Here is a 10538-nt window from a genome sequence, read left to right on the forward strand (position 1 = left end):
TTCTCTTTTGGGGATTAATTAGGAGAGTACTAGTATTAAGTATTCTTTAAAAAGTATGATATATTTATGCCCTAAAGCTTTCTGACCCTGGGATGATTTTTTTTTCTCAGTGACTTTTAATCACTGCTTCAATTTTGATAGGGGTTATAGGTCTGTTTAAATTATTTGTTGATCTGATCTTGATTAACTTATTAGGTCTTATCTATCAAGAAAATCACACTGGGCAGTGGTGGTGCATGCCTTTAATCCCAGCACTTGGGAGGCAGAGGCAGGTGGATTTCTGAGTTTGAGGCCAGCCTGGTCTACAGAGTGAGTTCCAGGACAGCCAAGGCTACACAGAGAAACCCTGTCTCAGAAAAACCAAAAAAAAAAAAAAAAAAAAAAAATCATTCATATCTTTTAGATTTTCCAATTTGGTAGAGTATAGATTTTAAACTAGATTCTTATGATTTTATTTCTTCAGTGTCTTTTGTTATACTCTCAGTTCTTTTTTGATTCTGTTAATTTGACTATTCTGTCTTTTAGCTATTTTGAATAAAGGCTTGTCTAGTTTGTTGAATTTTTTTTCAAAGAAACAACTTTTTGTTTCATTGATTCTTTTTATTGTTTTCTTTGTTTCCATTTTATTGATTTCAGCCCTAAGTTTAATTAATCTTTTCTGTCATCTACTCTTAATGTGTTTGCTCCCTTTTGTTGTAGAGATCTTTCTAATTTTTATATGAAGGCATTAGTGATAAGAACTTTCCTCTTTGCACTGCTTTTATTGTGTTCTATGTTTAGCGATGTTGTCCATTCGTTTTCTTTGAATTCTAGAAAGTCTTCAATTTCTGTCTATATTTCTGCCTTGATCTATTTATTACTCAGTAGAGAGTTGTTCAGTTTCATGAGTTTGTGAGCTTTTTGTTTTTTCTGTTGTTAATATCCAACTTTAATCAGTGGTTCTCTAATCAGAGACAGGGAGTCCTTTTATTTTACTGTACCTGTGGAAACTAGTTTTGTTTCTTTCTTTTTCTTTTTCTTTCTTTTTTCTTTTTTTTTTTGTCTGAGTATGTTGTCAGTTATGGAGAAATTTCCATGTGGTAAAGAGAAGAAAGTATTTTTTTTTTGTTTTGGGGTGAATTGTTCTGTGAATATCTGTTGGTTTTTAATGCCCATTAACTCCAGCAATTCTCTGTCAGTTTTTTTCTGGACTAACTGTCTATTGGCAAGAGTAGCATATTACATCTCCTACTGTGTGAGGATCAACAAGTGATTTAAGCTGTGGTAATGTTTCTTTTACAAACCTAGGTGCTCTTATATTTAGTGCATATATGTTACACATTGCAATGTGCTCTTGGTAGATTTTGTTTGTTTGTTTGTTTGATGAATATGTAGTGTCTTTCCCAATATCTTCTTATTAGTTTTCGTTGTCAGATACTAAAATGGCTACCTATGCTTATTTTATAGGTCTGTCTGCTTAGATTATCTTTTCCATCCTTTTACCCTGAGGTGACGCCTACCCATGATGTTAAGGTGTGTTTCTTGGATGTAGCAGAAGGATGGATTCTGTTTTATAATTCAATATGTTAGTCTGTGTCTTTTTATTGAGGAATTGAAATCAGAGATACAGAGAAATATAAATAAGCACTGTTTGTTGATTCGTGTTATTTGATTGTTGTTGTTCTTATTCTTTTGCTGGTCTGGACTTTTTGCTGGATTACTTCCTGTATTTTCTTGTGTATGTTTAACCGCTTTAGGTTGGTATTTCCCTTTTAGTGCCTTCTGCAGGACTGAATTTATATACTGATATTACTCAAATTTTGGTTTTATCATGGAATGTCTTATGTTTTGTGCCAGAATTTTATTTTTTTTTTATTTAGCATTTTTTTTGTTGGAGGTATTCATTTCTTCTATCCTGTCTTTAGTGCCTGAGATTTTCTCTTTTATCACGTATCACATGTTCCTAAACTTTTTACCCATTTAATTCCCTTGCTGGTTTGGGTTGTGGCTTCCCAAACTGACTACTAGAGTTTGGGGCTGGCATAATAGGGTGACTGAGGAGGAAGTGTGGAGGAGAGCAGCAAGGAGGGAGAACTGGGGAAGTGAAATTGAAGGAGAAAGGGGAGAGGTGAGGATCTACATTTAACCTACCTGTTCTCCTGGACTGGGTGCCAATAGAATTTCAAATTTAGGTTGCACTCAAACTCTGGAGGACTGAGGAAAAAGAGTTTTCTTTAAAAACAAAATGCAGGCACTTTAATTTATTCCTGAGAGAGGGAGGAAGGGCACAAGAGTTACTGGAGAGGAGACCAGAAGCCCAGCTATTTGTTCTGCCTTTGTCCTTGTATCTTAGTGTTGGGTCTAACCATTCATTTGCCATTGCTCTTCTCTGGAGATACTGGATTTGCCTGAATGTGTTTGCCACAGAGGCTCTTGTAGACTTCAGAATAGGAATATTTAGAAACATGCAGCTGATCAGAGGTTGTTGTAACTCAGGGGTTGTCTTCTTTGAAGACATGGCTCTGACCAGATAAACCCAAGTTTCTTAATCTTGAAAGCAGGAGAGCAGGTAGCTCCCCAGAAGGTGGAGTTCCATGAGCTGGGATCAGCTCCCTTAGTTTCCTTTGTCAATGAGATCAAGTACTTATCCCTAAGGTTAAGTACCTGTAGGTTTGTGAGCAGAACTTCAAGACCGTGGCTTAGGTAGAGTGTACACAGGGTCATCTAGGAAAAGTTTCTGGGGGAAACAATGTTCATTCATGTTGTTCTAAGATAATTCCAGTACCACAAAAACTGAGAGACAGCCAAACCCTGGGGCTGACATTCAGCCTGTTCATGCCAAGGTTCAGGTGCTTAAATTTCTGAAGGCTGCTGGCCTGTGTGGACTGGTCCTCCACTCAGTTAAGCACTTCCAAGCTATTCGGTTCTGCTATGTTTTGGAGGCACTGTTGTCAGCTTGTGATCATACACCAGTTGCTTGACATGCGCTAAGCAGAACCGGCTGTTAACATTAGGCATTCGGGCATGCTGGAGATACCCCTGTCACTCACTTTGACTTCCAGAGATTTCTCCTACCTACTGTCCTTGTAATGAATAGTTTTATGTCACCTTGACACAGTCTAGAGTCATCAGAGAAGAGGGAACCTCAATTGACAAAATGCATCCATAAAATCCAGCTGTAAGGCGTGTTTAAAATTAACTAAGCCATAGGCAAGGGCCTCGCCCAAGTGGGAACTTCCATCCTTGGGCTGATTGTCTAGGGTTCTATAAGAAAGCAGGCTGAGTGAGCCAGTAAGACGTACCCACCCACACATATATGGCCTCTGTATTACCTTCTGTCTTGCAGATTCCTGCCCTTTGTGAGTTCCTGCCCTGACTTCCTTCAGTAATGAACAAGTGGTGTGGAAATGTAAGCCAAATAAATCCTTTCTTCCCCAAATCGCTTTGGTCCTGGTGTTTTGTCACAGCAATTGAAACCACTCCTCCACCAGCTTTACCATAGACTTAAACATTCACCTAGTGGGCCACCTGGACTAGTGAGCAATGCATTGGATCAGCCCAAACCCTGTAACTGCCTGGTGTATTGTTGAGTATTGTTCAGTGATACAGATGTGCCAGTGATACAGTTTATTCAGTCCATCATCTGTTAGAAACATTTTAATTATTTCTAATTTATGATGTTCAAAAGAAACAAAAACCTGCTATGCACATCTGTGTGTAGGTTTTTATAAAGATATACATTTTTCATTTCTCTGGGATCGAGTTTTCCAAAGCGAGGCTTCTGAATTACCTGCTAATTGAATATTTTCATTTAGGAACTTCCCAATTATTTTTCTAAATGACAATACAATTTACATCTTCATCAGCATTATGTGCATGGTCAAAACTCTCTAAATCCTTGCCAATATTTGATGCTTCATTTTGTTTTGGCTATTCTGAAAGCTATGTAATGACATCTCCTTGGATTTTAATTTGTTTTCTCCTAATTCGCAAAGGCTTTGGAACCTTTTTACATGCTGGCTTGCCATTGGAACATTGTCTTTGGTGAAATTCATGTTCATATTATTTGCCTATTATTTAATTAATTTATTTATTTGAAGAGGAGTTTTACTACATCACCTAGGTGGACCTTAAAAATTATTCCTCTTGCCTCAGTCTCCCATGTTCAGACACTAAGGGCATGTGCACACTTGATTCATTTTCATATTTTAAATGGACAGTTTTCTTTTTTTATTTAACTCTTTATTGATTCTTTGAGAATTTCATATCATGTACCCCAATCCCGTTCATTTTTCCCTCTCTTTGTACCCTCTCTCTGCCCCCCAAGAAGAAAAATAATCTTATTCTGGAAGCTGTAGTGTATTACAGTGTGTCCCATAGTATACTCTGATTTCCACACTCTTTTACTTGCAAATGTTCATTGCAATGAGTCACTGGTCTGGTTTGAGGCCTCTGGCTTCTGCTACACTCTCAGTACTGGGTCCTTCCTCAGACTCCTCTCAGACATTCTGTTGCTGTCCTGTGTAATGAAGAGCCTGTGGTTTTGGATCTGCAGGACTGGCCCTTTCACATTCCCCCAAGATCATAGATGTGGTCAATATGGGGCTGGGCCAACTCACAGCCCTGGATCTGGGCCTGGGTAGTATCTGGGCTGATTAGCCTGCCCTACCATGTACTGCTGCAGCAGGGGAGTGACAGGGCCAACTCTCTTGATCTCAGGACCTTGAAGCTAGCTCTCCTAGGATGCCCAGGCCAGGAGTAGGGCCAGCTTTGCACAGCCCTCAAACATCAACATGGCCCAGGCAGCACCCCAGACCTGGCCTTTGGTGGTTATAGATCCCTGCTGCTACAGGGCCACAGACCTAGACATGGCCCTCAGTGGTAGCACAAGCCAGGACCCCACTATCATTGTAGGTGGCCTCCCTAGCTACTTACATCAAATTTTCTTACTATCTTGAAACCCCCAGTTCTGCCTGTCTTTATTCTGCCCACATCCTTCTGTTTTTCTTTTCCTTCCATCTCTCTACCACTTACTTGTTCATCTCAGTGGTGCCCAGGGCCTCTGGGTGTCTGGGCTGTCTTAAGAGTGGTCTCAGGAGTGCTATGACCTGCATATACAGTGTGCCACTGTCAGGGATTGTGGGTTTGTGGCCCGTGAATAGCATGGGGGCAGTGGTCATCTAGCTCTTGTTCCCTGCCCAGGTCTCCTGTGATATTATACTGGATATGTTTTTCATTTTTGATATTGCACATAAAAAGAGTTTTCTGAATATTCTAGAACCAGTTTTTTGTCAGATAGACTGTAATGTATTCTTCACTGTGTTGTGTGTTTTTGCAGGCTATCCATTGGGTGTTTCACAGAGCAATATCATTTCAGGAGAAGTGTCATTAAGAGGCCCACACTTGGAGTGGCTCCTGCAGGCCACTGGAACTATTCAACTGCTTTGCAATTGAATAAGGGCAGTGTGCTTTTGGGGGAAAACTTCATAGGCCGGCTCATGTTTAAAGTAGCAGCATATAAGAAGCAGAGGCAAGAAAATTGAGCCTCATGTGAGATGCATAGTGAGTTCTGGTCCAGCTTGGATTCAGTCGAAGACCATTTTCAAAATAAGTAAACTTAGCTGTAATTTGAATCTTTAATTTTGGTCTCTTCTGGGATGGGAACACATATGCGACCTGAGACAGCACTGAGTGGGGTCATAGCTGAATCACCTAGGATCTCAGGGGAAGAAGCATTTCTCCTTGGATGAGGGTACAGCTAAGTTCTGATGTTTAAGTGTGCTAAATAATCTCTTTCTTTTAAAATGTGTTTTCAACATGAGATAGCTTTACCCTGTACTGGGTTTATTGGGTGTATAACCCTGTCCTAAGGTAAGAAACATATGTAATTGCAGCTGGTTAGACTAAGACTTAGTGATAGTTACAAATGTGAAACTGGCCTTTATTGCTACTGGTCATATAAAGTTGGACAGCTACATTGGAAGATGTTTTGTCTTATTTCTTAAAAATATCATGCAACTCATTAATGACTGTGTGTGTGTGTGTGTGTGTGTGTGTGTGTGTGTGTGTGTGTAGAAGAACTAAAAACCAAATGTCTCCATAAAGCTGTGTACTAATGGTTCAGTTAGTGCTATTTATAGTTACTTCAAACTACAAAAAAAAATCTGAATGTCTATTAGCTGGTGAATGGTATAAAAAATATCAAATATGAGTCTTTCCTGTCAAAGACTATAAAACTTGTGTTTAGATCAAAAATTTCAGATCTCTTTGTCTCTCCCAACTCATAAGAATTTCACCATAAAACTTTTGTTTATTCAACATCCTACTGTTCTGTTCTAGAAATGGAGCCTGGAATGGAGACCTTTTTTTTTTTTTTTTGGAACAATGATTATTTTCCTCCGTTTCCTATGTACCAACTCTTTTCAGACTAGCCAACTGAGTAAGATTGTGAGGATTTTCCCCAGCCAATGGGGAAAAGATACAGTCACTACCCCCTTAGAGTGAAAAACCTATACACTTCCTGTCTCAGTGTGTGTTTGTTCTTTCTGAGCACACCCTCTTGATTAAGAATAAAGTTTTTCTTGTCAAGACACTTCAGTTGGAATAGTGGATCTGTCTTCATGACCCCATGTTTATTTCTAACACCTAGATTAACAAAGTACAGTATACCCATACAGTGAGGTACTATTCACTGAATAAAAAGAACAGAGACATTCTTACTTACTGTAATGAGAATAAACCTTAAAACCCTTACATTAGGTAAAATGCAAAAGTCTACATTTCCATTTAGATGACTTTCTCAGGAGTTGTTGCACAGGATTACTGTAAAATGGAAAGGCCATTTGAGATATGTGCTGGTGTGAGTAAGAATGGCTCCCATAGGCTCATGCATTTGAATATTTAGTTCCCAGTTGGTAGAAAAATTGAGGAAGGATTAGGAGGTGTGGCCTTGTTAAAGGGGGTGTGGCCTTGTTGGAGGAGGTGTGGCCTTGTTGGAGGAGGAGTGTCACTGGGGGTGGGCTTTGAGGTTTCTACAGTGTTCTCACTCTCTTTCTGCCTGCTGTTTATGGATCAGCTACTGTTCCTGCACCATTGCTGCCTGCCTGCTGGCATGCTTCCCACCATGATGGTCATGTTGGAGGGTCTAGCCCTACAAAACTACAAGGAAATCCCAAAGTTAAATACTTTCTTTTATAAGTTGTCTTGGTAATGATTTTCATCACAATAGAACAGTGGGAAGATAGGGTAACGGTCACGAATTAGCTTTTTAGCAATACTGTTCAACTCTGTACATTTTCTGAAAATTATTGACATATATTTACAATGGATGAACTTGTGGCATGTAAATTCGTCCTCAGAGAAGCTGTTGAAAACATAAATTGTGCATGAAAAGCCTTTGCAACTCTCTTACCACATACTCCATAAAGCAATGGGTTTGTAAGTCATCACTGCCTTTCTGCTTTGCTTTTAGGGAAGCCAGGCTCAAGGAATAAGAGGAGAAACACCTATTTAGGTCCAGGTGCTTTTTTTTTATCTGTTTGCGGATAAATAGATCCTATTTTAAGGATTCCCACGAGCAGCAGACATGAGTGAGCTGGAAGAATGGATAGATACAAAACGGCCTTTTTCATCCCTAAAATGAACTTTCAAAGTTGGCACTTTTTTTCTACATCTAAGCATTTCCTGGGAGTGTTCTAGATGTGTAATGAAACACTTTCCTCTTTCTCCTTTCCAGTGCGTGGCATGTATAGAAACAGAACGCAAGTGATTACTGTTACCTAGAGACCTTAAGCTATTACTCATTACAATGAGTAAATGGTACTCATAGTCTGGAGACACAATTACTCACAAATTAAAAATTAAAGAGTGACTCCTGTCTGTTGCAAGCACATTCTGTATTAAAGTTACACAGGATAGTAATAAAGTAATACAGGATAGTAATAAAGTTATACAGGATGCCTGCAGCAGGTTATTCTGTTTATAGCCATGCAGCATCCAACTCTAGGACTGTTCCATGTGTACCCGTCTCCTGCATCTGTGCACATAGCCACAAGCCCTTATGCAGCAACCATCTGCACCCAATCACCAAAGGTGACTTTGCCGGTGACCTTGTCAGAAGCATTCTGTTTGGCAAGCATGATGGAGTGTTGGCTGGCTCACAAGTGACAGCAAACACGCCTGTCGTGGTCAGTTTACTGATTTGACATGCAGAGCTCACGTTAGAGACTCAGCTGGGAACACATTTTGTAGGGTAGAACATTGTTCTTCTCTGCCCTAGGCTAATTTCCTCCCAAGGTGTTCTGGCTGGTCACCTGTGGCTGAGTTTGACAGAAGTGACCATAGTCGAGTGACATATTTGAGCTTTTAGCAAGAATTCAGTCTTTAAGTGACAGTTTACCCTTTTTGCTGAACCCTGGCTTCACTATGCTATCTGCCTATTTTGTCTGGCCATATTCATAAGAACTTTTTCAAAGACGGAGAATACACAGAGGAAAAGTGTGGGTAATGCCAGAGCTGTAAATTACAAGGCTTTGTGTCAGGTATTTGTCCTCAGAGCCTCTCAGGTTCCATTCCAATAATCAGACTGTCAAAATCAAGTCAATCCATCTCATAGTCTCAGCTATAAATGGAAATTGATTGCTTTTCTTTCTTTTTCCCTCTCCTTTAGTACAAATAAGATGCAGTGTATACAGCATAGGGCTTTTCAAGTAGTAAATTCTTAATAACTATTAGCAACTTTTAGCACTTTCATAACATATATATGTCTATATGTGTGAGATATAAAATATGAGTGTATATACAACTAAATATCTCCAGGCCAAATTAGTCTACTTACCAAAACTCAATTTGTGAGATCAGCAACAAAAGAATATGCTTATTTTTTGTATAAAAAAACACTGAGTAGAAATTCTATTTTATACATTATTTAAGATGTACCTAGAGGCAATTAGATCTCAATTCACTGGAATTAGATTAACATATTGCTTATATGGATTTAAAAAAATCAATATAGCCATTTCAACAGATTTGAATTAACTGATTTAACTGGCATTATAAAATACAAAATAATATATCCTGAAAGCAACGTACTCTCCCTCCTCAATCCTCCTGACATGCCTGCCCATTTCCAAAAAAGAAAAAAAAAAAAAGCAGGCTTCCCAGGTATATCTACTGAACACAACATAACGAGATGCAATAAGACTAGGCACAAATTCTCATATCAAGGCTGGATGAGGCAACCCAGAAGGAGGAAATGGGTCCCAAGAGCAGACAAAATAATCATAGATACCCCCACTGTTAGAAGTCCCACACAAACCCCAAGCTAAACATCCAAAGCGTACATGCAGGAGATCTGCCATACAGCCATGTAGGCTCGACCTAGTCTCTGTGAGCCCCTATGACCCCTGTTGCGTTGATTCTGTGGGCTTTCTCTTGGTGTCCTCAACCTCACTGTCCTCTATAATCCTTCCTACCCCTCAAGTAAATTATTTTTTTTTTAACTTTTTCTCCAATTTTATTTTTTTCTTTTTAAATAAATTATTCTTTAATTTTTTTTTTTTTTTTTTTTTTTTTTTACAGTCTGAACTTTATCCCTCTCCTGGTTCACCCTCCGACTGTTCCACATCTCACACCTCCTCCCCCCTTCTCCAAGAAGATGCCCCCCCAACCCCATCCACCCCACCAGACCTCCCCGTTCCCTAGGGCCTCAAGTCCCTCCAGGTGCATCTTCTCTGACTGAATCCAGACCTGGCAGTCCTCTGCTGTACGTGTTGGGGGCCTCATATCAGCTGGTGTATGCTGCCTGGTTAGTGGCTCAGTGTCTGAGAGATCCTGGGGGTCCAGGTTAGTTGAGACTGCTGGTCACCCTCCTCCTCAGCTTCTTCCAGTTTTTTCCTAATTCAGCCACAGGGGCTTCAGCTGCTTGTTGGGCCTTTCAGAGGACAGTTATGATAGGCACCTATTTGTAAGCACACCATAGCATCAGTAATAGTGTCAGGCCTTGGAGCCTTCTCCTGAGCTGGATCCCAATTTGGACCTGTTGCTGGACCTCCTTTCCCTCAGTCTCTTCTCCATTTTTGACTCTGCAGTCCTCTTAGACAGGAACAATTCTGGGTCAGTTGTTTTGACGGTGAGATGTCAACCCCATCCCTCCACGTGATGCCTTGTCTTTCTACTGGAGGTCGACTCTACAAGTTCCTTCTCCCCACTGTAGGGGGAGTGTCTCTCACCTCTCAAGTCCCTAGTATATTCTAGAGGATCCCCCCCCCCCCTCCTATCTCCCGTTTGCCTGTTTACATTCTTTCTGCTGGCCCTCAGGGCTTCAGCCCTGTTCCTCCCAATACCTGATCATGTCCCCCACTTCCCCTCCCAGCTTCTTCCTTCCCTCCACCCTTCCTCTGATTGCTTTTTTCTCCCTCCCAAGTGGGATCGAGGCATCTTCACTTGGGCCCTTCAGCTTGTTAGCCTTCTTCAGTTCTGTGGATTGTATCCTGGGAATTCTGTACTTTTTTAGCTAATATCCACTTATTAGTGAGTACGTATTATGCATATCCTTTTGG

General features: G+C 40.3%; 1 pseudogene; it reads right to left on the minus strand.

Moving 5' to 3' along the window:
- Nucleotides 1–2348: 2348 nt before the first annotated feature.
- On the minus strand, nt 2349–5159 carry LOC143438347 (ras suppressor protein 1-like; annotated as a pseudogene).
- Nucleotides 5160–10538: the final 5379 nt, after the last annotated feature.

The sequence above is a fragment of the Arvicanthis niloticus genome, chromosome 25 (genome assembly GCF_011762505.2).
Source record: "Arvicanthis niloticus isolate mArvNil1 chromosome 25, mArvNil1.pat.X, whole genome shotgun sequence".
Lineage (NCBI taxonomy): Eukaryota > Metazoa > Chordata > Mammalia > Rodentia > Muridae > Arvicanthis > Arvicanthis niloticus.